General features: G+C 45.7%; 1 protein-coding gene across 13 annotated transcripts in view; it reads right to left on the bottom strand.

Annotated features, from left to right (window-relative positions):
• SORBS1 (sorbin and SH3 domain containing 1) overlaps nt 1-11,560 on the bottom strand; it is a 376,150-nt gene extending 364,590 nt beyond the window's left edge. For 4 of the 13 annotated variants that reach the window (XR_003857785.1, XR_003857786.1, XR_003857788.1 and 1 more), the window contains exon 1: nt 11,219-11,559. The gene's annotated coding sequence lies outside the window, so the exon portion shown is untranslated. Of the gene's footprint in view, nt 1-11,218 lie in introns of all 13 variants that reach the window. The other 9 variants (XR_003857781.1, XR_003857787.1, XR_003857783.1 and 6 more) reach the window with 8 other exon arrangements.
• Between the last annotated feature and the right edge of the window lie 5,156 nt (nt 11,561-16,716).

Below are 16,716 nucleotides of genomic sequence, written 5' to 3'. Positions count from 1 at the left end.
GGAGTGCCCCCTAGTCCTTCTATTATCCGAAAGAGTAAACAACTGATGCACATTTACCCATTCTAGACCTCTCATGATTTTAAACACCTCTATCATATCCCCCCTCAGCTAAATCTTCTCCAAGCTGAACAGCACTAGCCTCTTTAGTCTTTCCTCATTAGGGGAGCAGTTCCATCCCCTTCATCATTTTGGTCGACCTTCTCTGTACCTTCTCCATCACAATTATATCTTTTTTGAGATGCGGTGACCAGAACTGTACACAGTATTCAAGGTGCAGTCTCACCATGGAGCAATATAGAAGCATTATGACATTTTCCGTTTTATTCACCATTCCCTAATAATTCCCAACATTCTGTTTGCTTTTTTGACTGCTGCAGCACCCAGAGCTGACAATTTCAATGTATTATCCACTATGACGCCTAGATCTCTTTCCTGGGTGATAGCTCCTAATATGGAACCTAACATCGTGTAACTACAAGCATGGGTTATTTTTTCCCTATATGCATCACTTTGCACTTGTCCACATTAAATTTAATCTGCCATTTGGATGCCCAATTTTCCAGTCTCACAAGGTCCTCCTGCAATTTATCACAATCTGTTTATGATTTAACTACTCTGAATAATTTTGTATCATCTGCAAATTTGATTACCTCACTCATCATATTCCTTTCCAGATCATTTATAAATATATTGAAGAACACGGGTCCCAGTACATATCCCTGAGGCACTCCACTGTTTACCCTTTTCCACTGAGAAAATTGTCCATTTAATCCTACTCTCTGTTTCCTGTCTTTTAGCCAGTTTGTAATCCACGAAAGGACATCATCTATACCATGACTTTTTACTTTTCCTAGAAGCCTCTCATGAGGAACTTTATCAAACGCCTTCTGAAAATCCAAGTACACTACATCTACCGGTTCACCTTTATCCACATGTTTATTAACTCCTTCAAAAAAGTAAAGCAGATTTGTGAGGCAAGACTTGCCTTGGGTAAAGCCATGCTGACTTTGTTCCATTAAACCATGTCTTTCTATGTTCTGTGATTTTGATGTTTAGAACACTTACCACTATTTTTACTGTCATTGAAGTCAGGCTAACCGGTCTGTAGTTTCCCGGATCAACCCTGGAGCCCTTTTTAAATATTGGGGTTACATTTGCTATCCTCCAGTCTTCAGGTACAATGGATGATTTTAATGATAGGTTACAAATGTTTACTAATAGGTCTGAAATTTCGTTTTTGAGTTCCTTCAGAACCCTGGGGTGTATACCATCCGCTCCAGGTGATTTACTACTCCTTCAGTTTATCAATCAGGCCTACCACATCTTCTAGGTTCACCGTGATTTGGTTCAGTCCATCTGAATCTTTACCCAGGAAAACCTTCTCCGGTCCAACTGACTCCCTCGCAGCTTTCTGCTTAGGATATATTTTTAACAGTTTTTGCTGTGAGTTTTTGCCTCTACAGCCAACTTCTTTTCAAATTCTCTCTTAGCCTGTCTTTTCCAAAGGAAAAGGGTATCTGAATGCTATGTTTGGCTGAGGCTTAGAAGGCCAACACAGAGACAGGCAGCTCTGATGAGCAAAGACAGAGCAGTCAAGAACAATACCTTAGAACAGGAGCGGGCAAACTTTTTTGTGCAGGGGTGAATTGCAAGTTATTGGCCACAAGGGAGAGGGCTCCCCTTGGAGCTCCTTGGCATGACAATTAACCCCCCCCCCAGCAGTTGCTGCAGGCATTTCAGCACCCAGCAGCCTTAAGCGCCATCATTATTAGCGTCTGAGGAGCCCCTTCAATCATGGATCCCAGGCTCAACCAAAATCAGCAAAACCTTCAACCCAAAAGGTACAAGGCATTTTTCCAGCTAGCAGACTACTTCAGCTCTGTCACAAATGCAGCACACAGACAGACCCTCACCAAATAAGAATAAAAAGATCATAAAGTATAAACAGAAAGGGGCAGATAAATTCAACTGGAAGGCACTACAAGCCAGACTCATGTGCAGTGCAATAAAGCAAACACACAAATCACCATTCCTCATAAAATGATGAGGAAAGTACACCATACTAATAAAAATATTTCAAAACAGATTAACAGAACATATAAAATTAAGTATAAGGATTAAAAAAAGTTAAAAATGTCCCAAAAATCAATTAAATATTTCAAAACAGCAGATATACCAAACACCCAATAATTAAAACTAATAAGAATAAAAAAATGTCCCCCCTCCATCCTATGAACTTTTGATTTCCAGTGACCCTGAGATTTTAAAGGATTAGTGTAGGAGAGGTGAGAGGAACACACTAATGTTTTCCTCTCTCATATACATTCACGAACCCTTCTACTCTCTCTTCTCATTCCCCTCTTCCACATCCTACCTCCCTCTGCCCCTCTCACCCCCTTTCAGTCATTCACCCACTCCCTCCCCTCTGAGTCAGCCACTTACCCTCCTACTCAATCTCCTTCCATCCCCTCTCAGTCATTCACCCCCTCACACCCATTTCCCTTCCGTCATGCACCCCTTACTCCCTTCCCTTTGTGTCAATCAACCCTTCCTCCCATTCACTCCCTTCCCTCTTCACTGACACTCATCCTACTACTCAATCCCCTTCCCTCTCAGTCACTCACCTCCTTTCCTCTCACTCCCTTCCCTCCCCTGTTAGTCACTCACCACCCTCACCCCTTCCCTTTACAATCCAACATGTAACTCACCCCTCCTTCCCCAAATCATCTTCTTCCTGCCAGCTGAGTGCCCGTCTGCAGGTCAACTTTAGGCCCACCACTATGCAGGGCCTCTTCTTGCTGGCAGGAGGGTGGGAACACTGCCAGCGCGTCATTAAATAGCGCTGACACTCTGACCTGCCTGCATACATGCCTGACATCAGTTAAGACCCGACGTCGCATGCAGGCAAATAGGAGCGACACTGGCCATACATAATGTAAGTTTTACAAGAGATAGGTAGACTAGAAGAAGGATGGTGATAGCCCACAGGCCAAATACAGCCTATAATTTGCCCACCCCTGCCTTAGAATCATAAAAGCCCAGGAAACTTGTTCAAGGTCAGGGCCAGGCCACAATCAAACCAGAAAGATGGTGCAGGAATGAACAGGGAAGATGCAGGCGAGGTGACAGCAAAACACACAGAAAGAGGCGAGGGCTCAGGCCAACAGGTACAGGCTGTAAATAAGAATCAGAAATGGATCCAAAGAAAACCATTGTTCCAGCCAGGAGCAAGAATGTAAATCAGTTGATAATCCTGGACTCCTGCTGGATCAATCAGGAGACAAAGGGCGAGTCTGCTGGCAAACTTAGCAGGAAAAGTAATGAACTAGCTGGAAGGTTATCCCGTCCCAGGGGTGCGATTCAGCAAGGTCTCTTCCCACAGACACAGAGATGGCTTTACCAGGAAGAACAGCTGGTTGTCACACTACAAGGCCTCCAACAACAATCTTCAAACTATACACCCAAGTGTAAGGTTTGGGGAGATTCTGAATCCATGGACCACCAGTTTGTACCCCATTTTTAAAAAAGGGAAGCATATATATACTTTCCCTTTGAAAACGTTCACATGCATGAAGAACCCACAGGCTTTCGTATCTGTCCTTTCTGCAGGAAATACAATCTATGTGCATTATTGTCCGATTTTGTCTAAAACACAGCCCTAGAAATGCCTCCCTTCAATCCAGCCAAAACTATGTGCGCAGTGGAAATTTCAGACAGTTTAACCAGGTAAACTTTTATTATCCCAGAAAATGTCTGAAAATTGTCCAAGAGCCTATGGGAAACATGTTTAGTACATAGGCTCCCTCTGCTTCAACCACTAGCTCTCTACTCCACGGACTTCCCAAGTCTACATTTCTGGGGTTTCACTCTCTTTAAGTCGCCATTCCCACACTTCTAGCTTGCACTCAAGCACACAATCACATTTCTCCTGTACTTGGAGGATATCGCTGGTTCACCATCCCTTTCAGGATCCAGCATACCAAAGGACTGAGGGGGAGGGAGATTGAAGATTTTGCCTGCCACCCCCAAACAGCCCACATAGGTGCAAACTACGGAATTAGGGAGGGCAGTTTTAAAATGCATGCTTTATGCAAATTTTCAAAAAGAAACTGCCTGGGATCCCTTTCAGGACGATACAGCGTTTATCCCTGTGTGGCTGAGCGTTTTAGATGCTCTATTATTACCCCTTATACCGTAAAGGGTAATAGCACGTGGAAAAACACACTGCCAACCACCCCGAAACTAATAGCGCTCATCACATGCAAATGCATGTTGATGGGCCTATTAGTTATTTCCCCGGAATACCGAAAGTAAAATGTACGGCCAAGCCGCACATTTTACTCTCAGAAGTTAACACCTGCCTACCATAGACGGCACCAGGTAAGTGTACAGAAAAGCAGAAAAACCTGTGGCTGTCAGCGGGTTTGAAAAACGATGCTGTTAAAATTAAGCGTCAGCTATCGGACCCTCTGACAGCTGCCACTTCCGCAAATAAGGAGGCGCTAGAGATGCACTAGCGTCGCGCGCCCAGGAGAGGTGCCTGGGCGCGCGTCAGGAGAGCGGGCGCTCGACACAGAGCGCCAGCTCTCTCGCGGGTTTGTTTTTTTTTTTTACTTGACCTGTTTGAAAATTTAACACGTGTAAAGTGTGCCCACTAACAGCGTCTGCGTATTTCACATCAGCTATTTCTTGCAGATGGTTAAGAGGGGGGAATAAAACAGCGTTTGCACTTTTGGAAATCAAATGCACAGTATATGTACATTTTCCCCCTATCCTAACCTAAAACGCACAAACAGAAATGCCTCTTCTTCCCATAGCTAAAAAAAGTCTATGCACTATGGAACCCATGCACGCTTTTAGCCACACACGAGGACCTCTGAATTAGCACAAGTCTGAAACTTGTGAAGCAGAAGTACCAAGCGAGACTTGACACTGGGCTTCAGAATCTGCTAAACATTTACAGAAAATGATTCTCTCTCAGTTTTCAAGCCCCAGCTGAAAATTCATCTTTTCTCCCCTACACTAATCAAAAGCCTTTGCACAGAATATTATTATTCAAGTTCATGGTCCCTCTCACAACATCTCTTCTTCTCGTTGTGTCTGACATGAAATTAATTGTAAAATTTACTATAGTTATGCAGATAGCATGATGGGGTACATAGCTGTATGCAAGACGCTACATTAAGGGCCTGATTCATCAAGGTCTTTTTCTACATGCACGGGGGGGGGGGGGGGTCCATGCACTGACTAGCATTAATACCTGCATGGTAATGCAAGGTGCCTACTGGGTTTAACACCAGAGGTTTTAATGTTCCAAGCTAATGATATTCAGCACATCCATGATAACACTGCCACACTTCACATATTAGGTTTCCATGTGCTCATTGCCCCAAAGTGAAAGGGCCATTTAACCTTACGCTTCTGAAACAAACTGGGCCCCCATGCTCTCTGTCTCCACACTCAACTTGTCAGTCGTCCGGGCCCGTACCCTACCATCCACTAATCCATAAATTGAGCCTCCAGGAACATAAAATCCCTCATCTCTTCCCCCCACCCCTCCCCCGAGTCACCATCTAAAAGAAGACCCAAACATTCACAGGCAGGAGGGATCCAATTTTCCTCCTGCCAGAGAAGATTCAGGACACCTTTGAGGCAGTAAGTGGGCCTGGCCCATTTGAAGGGTAGAGGATACAGAGGTTTATTTATTTGTTTAACAATGTAGTAACCCACTAATCTGCTCATTTGTTGCTTGGGAGACTAGGAAGAGGTTTTCAGGTGACAGGCCCAGATTTATTTATTAGGTTTTTATATACCGTCGTGTAGACTAGCCATCACAACGGTTTACAAACATTTCATACAAAAAAATCCAATAAAAATATAAACATAAACATAATCATAAAACAGAATAAAAGATATTAAAAAAATAAGAATAATACAAAGCTTCTTAGTCATAAAAACAGTTAATAAACCAATAAAATAAAAATTTTGACATAAAAATAATCTGTAAAACTGTGGTAGTTAAAAAACATAACTGGAAGCTAAAATATTATCCATTACCTATCGTGTAAGCCTGCTCAAATAGACAGGTTTAAGCACCTTTTTAAATGTTTAGAGTTCTGCTTGTAATCTTAAATCTACTGGTAAAGCATTCCATAGTTTAGGTCCTGCAAGTGAAATTGCTCTCACTCTAACAAGAGCGAGTAGTGCAGAGGTAACTGAGGGGATTGAAAGCAAACCTTTATTTGCAAATAAGTTTTGCTGCGGAGTGTGCAATTGAATGACAGCGTTCATCCAATCCACTTGCTTGCCATAAATTACTTTGTGTAGAATACAAAGTGCTTTATATTAAATCCTATATTCAATGGGCAACCAATGCAAAGATTTCAGGATAGGGGTGATATGGTCTATTTTTCCCCAACTACCCATAAGCACCCTAGCAGCTATGGTAGGCCGAGAAGTAATGGATTGCAATAATCTGTACCAGTAAATATCAGGGATGGCAATTCTGTTCTAAAATCATCTGGATTTAATAATGGTTTTAATCGCCTAAGCATCAGATGCTTTGGTTTGAGTTTGGTGAGGGTGGACCGGTGGCATGCATTAATGTGGGCCACTGGCAAGAAATTGAGTAGTTGTTGACTTTCCCGCCCACATATTAAGGCTGGAGAGTACATCAAGGGTTAAATACCTGATGAACCATTATCTCTTTTCTGTTGTTTTGCCACTTGTGTGCATCTTAGCATTATTGTTGTGGGGAACCAGCTTTCACACTAATACAGAAGCAAATAGCGTGCATTAAGGTGCTTCACAGAAAGGGCGTCAGCTAACGTCAGTAGTGATGTATGTTTAATGTATATATTACTGCTAACACCCATTAGTGCATAGGCCCCAGAATGGAACAAAAGCCTTAATGAACTGGGCTCTGAATTGTATCCTGATTCTACTTATGTTTTTCCTTCCTTTCCCCCCCCCCCCCCCCCCCCCCCCGCCATCCTTCTATCACTTAATCATTATTCAGGCCCTGAAAACCAGCGAAGCTCCCGCCCAAAGGTAGGTGATGACCCTAAAACTGTGCTCCCCCCCCCCCAACTACTGCAGACCACTTCAAAGTAGAGGTTAAAGGAGTCAAAGCTAAATACAACAGTTTTCAGGGATGCTAGCATTTTCTATTATTAATTATTCTGCCTGAAAAGTTATTCATTATAGATTTGGAACTATATCGGCATCTCTGCAGAGAAGGTTAAATGAGGAAGTATAGTTACAGGTCAGTAGTTAGCCTGGGATCACATTATTAAAAGGCATTGGTCCGTTTTAGCCCTTCGTGCTTTTTTTGTTTTTTTTTTTTAATAATGTACTTCATTTTGCTTTCCATCAGGGTCAAACTCTTAAGGGATATTATGGCGCGGCACGATACGCGTCCTCCTAAAGTCATCCTTCTCAGTCTGTGGGACACACTCTCTCTGTGGCCCCTGCAGCGCCTGTGCATGGTCTCCTTCCCTGACCGAGTTTGTCTATCCTGTTTCTGCAAAGAAACATGCACTTTACCTTTCATTACCACCCCAGGGTGGTGGTAAAGTAACTATCTGTCCCCTTCCCCTGATATATGCTGCAGCGGTTATCAGCGTTTCATGACTACTCTACCCCTGCCAAGAAGTTGGGATGACTTCTGCGCAAACGGGTGATTTTTTTTTTTTTTTGTGGCCATTATACTTTTAATACTCTCCCCTGACGCTCTCACCTCCAGACACAGGAACACTTACAAGTCACAAAATTAGGCAAGTTAAAAAAGAAAAAAAATCACAGACTTTAGCTAGAAAAAGAAGGGGCGGTTCCCAGAGTGAAGAAGAACATGTCCTTCCTCCCTCATATTTTTCTTTGGCATCTTTTTTTTTCTCCCAGATCTCTCTCTCCCTTCTTTACCTGTACTCTACCTCTTTCCTTTCTTTCTCTCTTCATCTTCACCCTTCATTTCCCAGCCTCCCCACCTATTCCCCCCACACCCCCTAATCCCCGTTTCTCTTTCTCCCTACCTATTTGGTTTTTCTCACACTTCTGATCTCCCCCCCATCAATCAGCCTTCTTATATTCCTTACTACTGCTATCCCTTCTCTTTGTCCCTACTTCTCAGGTCTTCCATCTCCCCATTCTCGCTCTCTCCCATCCCACGGTAGGTAAGCGGAGAGCAGCAGCAGCAGACCCAACTATAACAAATACAGGAGTAGCAGGACCCAGGAGAGACAGCCGGCATCATGGGAGAGACGGTCATTCTGTCCCCAGGCCCTGCTGCCTCTTTCTCCTGCTCCTGGGCAGGGCCTGCGATTCCAACAGGCAAACCAGGCAGGTCGCCTACCGTGCCAAAACTGGGGTGGTGAAAACAAATCCTACCAGCACACGGCTCAGAGAGGTGCTGTGCCAGAGCCAATGCCGAAGAAGGGGGCACTGTGCTGAAACCACTGCTGCCAGGAGGAGGGAGCGCCGTGCTAGAGATAAGTTGGGGATGCATGACCGATAGTTTGCCTAGAGAGTGCTAAATAATCTTGCACCGGCCCTGCTCCTTGGCAGGTTTAATTTCTAACCAGGAAACTCACCTGATCGAGAGACAGGAGGCAGAGGAGACGGATGTGGGGACAGGAAGCATACGCCTGACACTATCCCCCCCCCCCATGCTGTCTGCTGCTTCTAATTTAGTTCTATGGCCCTACTGCCTCACCCGCTCCTCTCGTGCTACTGATGGCAGCCTCGGGTTTCCCTCTCCCATGGAAGAAGCGACAGTGGCAATTCATGTCTCTCCATTTTATTTCCCCCAGGTCGAAACAAGGCAGCCAGCAACAAGTCCAGGGTTTCTTTCCACGCTCAAGGTTTATGTTGCGCAAGGCCGGGGCAGGTGGCTGTTTTCCATAGTCCATGCACCCCCCTCTCTCCTGTGTCACGGCGGTTGTGCACACCTATGACAGGCTTTCACGTACCCCTGGCTGAGAACCACTGACTTGCTGAAAGGTATGACATTGTCCTTTAAGGATTACTTAACTAATCCTACAGAATTTAAATATTAATCTCCTCCTATAGTCTGTCACAGGAGCACTTTCATGTTTAAGTACCAGCTATTATCAAAATATTATTACTGGGCAGCCACAGGGGAAAACCGGAGAAGTAGTTTCATGCAGAGAACTTGGAATGTAATCGCACTGAGACCATCAGAGCATTCCCAAACAGAAGCCTAATACGGTCCTTGCAGCTGGATGGCTTTTTATGGAAAAGTTGCATACTTTCTCAGCACACAGCAAGTGAGCAACGAAGGACTAGAGAATCTGCTAAGTCATGGAGCCTGACACTTACTCAGGAGCCCTACTAGTGCATAACGCCCCTATATGGAAAGCAGGAATCAAATTCTCTAAACATCCTATTAAAGCAAGGCAGACCAATATTATAAATATTGTGTATGACAAGCTGGGAGATTAGACTATTATACAAAATGCTGCACACACTGAAAAGGACATTATGCTATACAGGCATATGGTAAAAACTGGATCACTGCATATTTAATTAACATATGATTTGGGGACATTATGTTATACATTGTATTGCGAAGATTGCTCCCTTCCTCCAGGTGCAATTGAATACTAGAAACATAGAACTATGACTGCAGAGAAAGACCATGTGGCCTATCTAGTCTGCTCATCCATCTAATTTATCTAAGAACATGCCATAATGGGTCAGACCAAGGGTCCATTAAGCCCAGCATCCTGTTTCCAACAGTGGCTAATCCAGGCCATAAGAACCTGGCAAGTACCCAAAAACTAAGTCTATCTAGCCCTTACAATTCCCATCACTCCCTCAGACTCCCTGTATTTATCCCATGCTTTCTTGAATTCAGATACTGATTTTGTCCATGCATTCACCACCCTCTTTGTAAATATTTCCTAGGATTACTCTTGAGTCTATCCCCTTTCACCCTCATCCCATGACACCTTGTTCTAGAGCCTCCTTTCCATTGAAACCTTTGCCTGGAAACCCTGCAGTACTGAGGTGTGATCATTCCCCCAGGTGTTTGCATACTCTAGGTTGTGACTCCCACCCACTAAGGCAATATTTCTTTGCAGAAAGGGTGGTGGATGCACAACAGGATTGGAATTCAAGAAAATATGGGACAAGCACAGAGAATCTCTGAGCAAGAGGAAGAGATTGTAAAGTTGTGCAGGAGGGGTGGATGGGCTGTACGGTCTTTACCTATTATATTCTCTGTTACTATGTTTCCAGGAATATGAATATGAGATGACACACACACCCCCGTCCCAAGTATGCTTGTATTGTGCAGTGTGAACCCTTCTCTACCAGATGTCTGTGGGTTTGGAAACGTAACCCTCTATCTGACCTATGTATGGTTGGGTGTGGATCCCTCCCTCTGCCCCATTACCACCACAGCACTTGTAGATTCTGAGGTATGACTACTTCCACCAGATTTGTGCGGTTTCTAAAGTGATCCCTACCGCCAGGTGTGTGCAGATTCGGTGACATATGACATGCGGTTCTGAGATATTCCCAACCCTGTGTGTGTACGGATTGTGAAGTGTTACCCCCCTCCACTGGAGTTTACTCACTCCCCTCGGGTAATATTGACACACTAAGGTAACCCTACGTTTATGATCACCTACACCTATTAAACATGCTAAACCTGCAGTGGGGGCTCTCCTCCGGACATGCAATGATGCAGCTACGGCTAGTTTGCAGTGTTCTGCAGGCAGCTGAACTATGTGCAAAGTCAGGAAAGAAAGCACGAGTCAAAGAGGAAAAAAAGCTGCTTTCCCAGATGTATCCCTGCACAACCCCCCCCCCCCCTTCCACTTTATACATCCATCCCACAAAGGAGTTGGGGGGCCTGAAAATGCAGGCCCGTCAGATGTTCCAGATGTTCTAAACAGCTGAGCAGAAACTGGGCGTGTGGAGACATTCAGACTGCCCATCCCATCCCTGTACCGTTCTCTCTCAAACACTGCCTTCTGCACTGCAGAACTTGTTTACGTTCAACCACTAAAGTCCTTCCAAACGGATCCACTCCCCAAATTCACAAGATTCCTAGCCATACCGAAGCACAGCTACCGTTCATCGCGGCGCAGTTATCTGCAGCTGCAACTTTTGGCTCTCCAAAAGTTACGCCAGAATCATTCGAAAAAGGGCGGACGGAAGCCGAAAAGCGTTTGTGTATTTTGCAGTTACTCACACGCAGAGCCCTCCTGGAGACGAGGAGAGGAGATGGATATCCAGAACCGGAGCTTGCTTAGCTCTGGCGGGCGCTGCACAGCGTCTGCTCATTCACACGGGAGCAGTGGCTGGCGCGAGGAGGGGGGGAGGGGGTCCCAGCCTCCTCATTAGCATACAGCCTGCTAGAGGCTGCTGAGCGCGAGGGCCCGGGACCGCTGCTGGTTACTGTTTGACGCGAGAGCTCCCGGGGGTCAAGTGCGAATCCAAATGAAGAGCGCGAGAGCAGCGAGCATGTGGAAAGCCTGGCACGCGGGGTTCACACACAGTGTCACGAGGCAAAGCGCGCGGAGGCACGGCTTCGGGCAGGCTTTCTGAAAAGGGTGTGGTTGGGATTGTGTATGGGCGGTAGGAGTGTGTATGTGTGAGGATTTTATAAGATTCTCCTTATAGTGTGGGGCGGGGGTTGTAGGATGTTTGTGTAGGTAGCAGATGTGATTCTAAGGGAGTGTGTGTGTATGAATAAGTTGTTTTGTTGGAATAAGTTGGGGGGGGGAGGGGTAATGTAGGATTGTATGTGTAAGGAACTGTGAGGTGGGTGGGGGAAATGTCAGGGTTTGGCTGGGTGTGTAAGATGAACGGCGATCCTGCGTTGTTTGTTTTCCTTGTCTCTGCGGTGAACGTGCTGGGAGCGGATGTGTGTGTTGGGTTGGAGAGTGTAATGTGCTGGGGGGGTACTTTGGAAGCACCTTTTTGTGCTATCCTTTATTACCGTAGTTGCTTTAGTTATGTTTTCCGTCTCTGCCTGTGTCCCTCCTTGGATAAATGCTCAGGGGGAGGGGAGAGGAGTTGGATTGGAGTGCTAGACGGCATTCGAAACAGATTCCCATTTGAGAGCACTGGCTATTCTATTTGAAGCCTCTGCTTTCTCAAAATATTGCTGTCATGTTCCTGGTTTTCAAGCTTGACCAAGATACTCCCAAATTGGGCGAATTTTCTTTCCTTTTTTGAGAGTTATTCTGCCTAGAGGCTGACGGACATCGATCCCATTACCTAATTCTTTCCAACATTTTGTAAGTTGGAAAGCATAACAATACAAAAATCTTCACTCGCCTCAAGCTCTTGTTCATGGGAAGCGTTCCAGGAAATGCAGAAAACACAGTAACCTCACTTACATGAAGCATTCCAGAGAATTCAGAAAGAATGAAATTGCTTAGCTGTAACAATAGTTATTCTCTGATAACTGCAGAGAGCCACACAAATGGCTTATGTAATTCCATCTCATGACACAGATGAGCTTTCTAGGAAAGCTATATGGGCAGACACAGGCTTGAATCCATTGTGTCTGTTTACCGATTAGCAAAATTATTCTTATGAAGAAAAAGGTAAAGGGGGCAACTCTCCGGGGTGAAGGCAGTTAACTTGTGGAGCTGTTGTGATCACAAAACATTTATTACAAGTAAGTAATTTTGCTTTGTCCGAAGAGAGGAAGTAAAACAAAGCAGCACGGATCGGTCAGTCTGTCCCTGGTCCAATCTGGAGCTCTAAAAATGGACATGGAAAAATGCCTGCAAGTTGTAAAGTCCTATGGCCACAGCAGAAGCTGAAATGTTGTACAGTGCAAACCGACTGCAAAGGGAAATTGCCAAAGATAACGGATGATAATTTTATATTAACAAATAAAAAAAGATTTGCAAAGAAATTCATATGAGTGCTTAATTTCCAAAGAACTCCACAATGATGGTAAAAACCATGTTTATAATTTGGCTTAAGTCCAGACCTACCATCACCCTTGGGCAAAGCTGTCTTTAGTGGGAGACCAACTGAAGTTTTGGGGGTCCCAGGCCTGTCCTGGTGGTCCTGCCCCCAACATCTAACAAAAGTTATGGTCCCTCCTTCCTCAGCTTTTCAGTATGGAGTGGTGGAAAAAGCTGCCTCCCTACCCTACCCTATCCATTGTGCAGGCTGCAATACTAACAGTAGCCAGCAGGTGTCAGGATTGTCTGTTTAATGATACTGCTATCTATTGGCCATTGGAGGTACTACAGCCTCATGTTTCTCAAAAAATATTTTTTCCATATTTTTCCATTTTATTTTTTTAAATCTTATTTTCCTAGCATGTAGACACGATGGACTCTGGACCAGTGGGTTTATGTGCCCCTGAAGGCAGATGGAGATGGAGATGGAGCAAGCTGCAGTGGCCCCAGCCTGCCGGTATTCTGTCTCTAGCAGATGGTGGACATGCATCTCGCTATGGGGATTGCTTTGAGCTTTTTAAAAGGAGAAATTTTAAAATCTAAATTTAAGAAAAGAAAGCCCCGCTCTCCTGTGGTGATACCTAAAGGTCCCTTCCCCCAGCTGAGAATTCTTGAGGCGATTTCCATGGTCCCTCAGAGATGTGCCTTGGTCCGGTAACTGGGTTTCCCGGCGTGGACTTAGCTGCTTGTTCAGCTGAAAGACAGAAGGTGCAGGAAGCCGAGTGCAGTGGTGACTGCAGATGCCCTCTCTCCCTGCAGCTGGAGACAGTCTCTGTACTCAGCCGGTAAGGGCTGAGCTCAGATAAGGTTTAAAAAAAAAAAAAAAAAAAAAGGAAGTTTTACCTAAATCAGAGTCAGAGAGGTTTCAGGACTCCCTCCAGTCTCTGTGCACTGTACCGACATTCATTCCTGATCCCATTGGGATTGGGGAACTGGGCAGCCTGGCTAGGCCCAGCAGTTAGGCTTTTTTCTTGCACACCATATAGCAGGCCGCGGCGGCTGTTTTCACGCGCTCTTGTGTGTGTGTTCTGCTGCCCTCTATAGGTCGTCTGTGTGCCAGCTCTGCGCACACTGTCGCGCGTGTTCTGCTGTCCTCTATAGAAGGTCAGTGTTTTGGCTCTGCGCATGCGTTGTGCGCTTGGTTTTTGGGTATGCTTTTCATGCGCACAAACGTTTTTACGTGCTTAACTTGGCACACAGATTGTGCATTCGTCTTGCCATGCTTTCTTCTAGGCGCTTATTTTTTGGATGCATTTCATTTTTGAGCTCGAGCCATTCCGACACACGTTTACCACAGCGATGGCACCAGTAAGCAAGAAGCCTGAGTCTTCCTATTTGTGTTGTCTGTCATATTAGGGCTTCTCAGCCTGACCTGGCTTCTAACCTGTGTCAGTGCTGCTCAGACGCTCAGAGAGAGTTGACTTTCTTGGATTTTGCTAAGCCTGGTTCTTCCCAGTCTGATGATGGGTTGGTCATAGCCTTGACTGGGGGAGATGCCAGATCTTGGTTCTCCCTTGACTAGCGCCTTCGCTGATGAGGGCAGTTCTGTGGGACCAGCTCTAATTCCTTCTGGGCTTGGTCTGGACCCGGCTGCTTTTTCTTGGGTGGAATTTTTTAAGGCTTACAAGCCTTTCTTCAGATGCAGTCCTTCACTTTCCCCATTTCTGTCCAGTTGGACTCAGGCAGTGGCTCCTTCCTCTTCCAGTCCTATACTTAAGTGCCAGGGCTTGCCTCTGCTCTCTGTAGGTGTTTCCATCAGGAATCCGGATGGCACTGATGATCAGATTGATCCTGATTCCCTGGAAGATGGGAAAATTCCTCCAGGGCTGGAGCCAGATCGAACTATGTGGCAGTTTTTTCATAGAGATGAACTGCTGGCTCTGATTTCCCAGACCTTGGAACAGCTGGGTGACACTAGTTCGGATGCTATGTCAGAGCTCCAGAAGAATCCCTCTATGGTTTCCTTACATAAAGCCTCTTGTCTTTTCCCGGTGATGAATGCCATCCAGGAATTGACTGATCTGGAATGGAATACCCCAGAGGCAAATTCTAAAGGGGGTCAGACATTGGAAGGCCTGTACCCCTGGATCTGTGAGAGAGCATTTGCATTTTCCCAAAATGGATGCTCTGGAATATGCTGTGTCTAAGTGGACAACTATCCCCATAGAGGGAGGAGCGGCCTTGAAGGATGTACATAATCGAAGGATTGAGGCTATTCTTAAGCAAGCCTTTGAGGCAGTGGCGATGAATTAACAGAGTGCTTCCTGTTGTGCTCTAGTGGTGAGATCTCATCTTCTTCTCTCGCAGGAGGTTGATGAGTCTGGAAGGAATTCCAGAGCGGTTTTGGAGCTTGCTGCCTCCTATTTAGCAGACGCAGGCTGTGATTTGGGACAGACCTTGGTCAGAGGAGTGGCTTTGGGATAGCAACAAGGTGTTAACACTGGTTGCAAAATTGGTTAGCTGACACAGCTTCCAAAGCCCTTTAAAGGCTCTCTCTTGTTTGGGAGAGAGTTGGAGTAAGTGGGCAAGTCTCTGGTGCCTCTGTTGTCAGAGGATAAGAAACAGTTACAGCACCCTTTTGGTATGAGGGATCATTTCCAGGGTTACAGATGTTTTCGTCCCTACAGAGGAAGGACCTTTCAGTGGACTCGACCTTTCGGTAGGTCTCAGTCCTTTCATCCCCAGCAGCCCAAGAGAGGAGCGGGCTTGGGTGGTGGACCTTCCCGAGCTTCCCAATGACAGTTTGCTGACCCACCTTCTGGAACAGGAAATAGGGGGATGTCTCTCTCTTTTATTGGAGGTAGGTTGAGATCACGTCGGACCAGTGGGTCCTGGAAGTGATATGCAAAGCGTATACACTGAAATTTCACAGTATTCCTTAGGATGTGTTCATAGTGTCTCCTTGCCACTCCCGCAGAAGAAGCTGGCAGTGGAGTGCATGTTTCAAAGGCTCCTCAGACGGAAGGCTTTGGTTCTGGTGCCCACATCTCAAAGTATGGGGCAATATTCCATTTATTTTGTTATGCCTAAGAAGGAGGGCTTCTTTCGACACCTCTTGGATCTCAAGAGGATCAACTGTCATTTGACGGTAACTCATTTCGAATGGAAACCTTACGCTCTGTAATAATGGCAGTGCAGTCAGAAATGTCTGACCTCCATGGATCTGTCAGAGGCTTACTTTCATATTCCTATCCAATTGGAACACCAATGCTTTCGATGCTTTGCAGTGTTGGGGGCACCATTATCAGTTTCAGGTGCCACCTTTTGGTCTAGCCACTGCTCCCAGAACATTTTCCAAGATTATGGTGGTGGTAGCAGCAGCCTTGTGAAAAGAAGGAATCCTGGTGTACCCGTTGGAGGGCTCACTGTCCAGGAGAATGGGTGTTGTCAACCGAGGTGTTTCAGTCGATTGTGGATCACTGAGGCTTTCCGTTCCTAGACCTGCTGGCGACTTCTTGAAATGCGAAGGTTCCTCGCTTCTACAGTCACAGGAGAGCTCCGTGGTCCCTGGGAATAGACACTCTCGTACAGGTCTGGCTAGAAGAGAGATTGCTTTATGCCTTTCCTCCGGGGCTAGTACTCCTGATGGCGCTGGACTGGCCCAGGCATCCATGGTATGTGGATTTATGATCACTCCTGGTGGAGGCCCCCCTTCGTCTTCCGCTGCACATGGATTTGCTTCAGCAGGGACTAGTTCTTCACAAGGATCTGACTCAATTATGTCTTATGGTTTGGTCCTTGAGAGGGCTTGCCTGTTAAATTG

The sequence above is a fragment of the Rhinatrema bivittatum genome, chromosome 7, assembly GCF_901001135.1.
Source record: "Rhinatrema bivittatum chromosome 7, aRhiBiv1.1, whole genome shotgun sequence".
Classification (NCBI taxonomy): Eukaryota; Metazoa; Chordata; class Amphibia; order Gymnophiona; family Rhinatrematidae; genus Rhinatrema; species Rhinatrema bivittatum.
The sequence above is the reverse complement of the archived record's forward strand: the minus strand, read 5'-3'. Positions and strand labels throughout refer to the sequence as shown.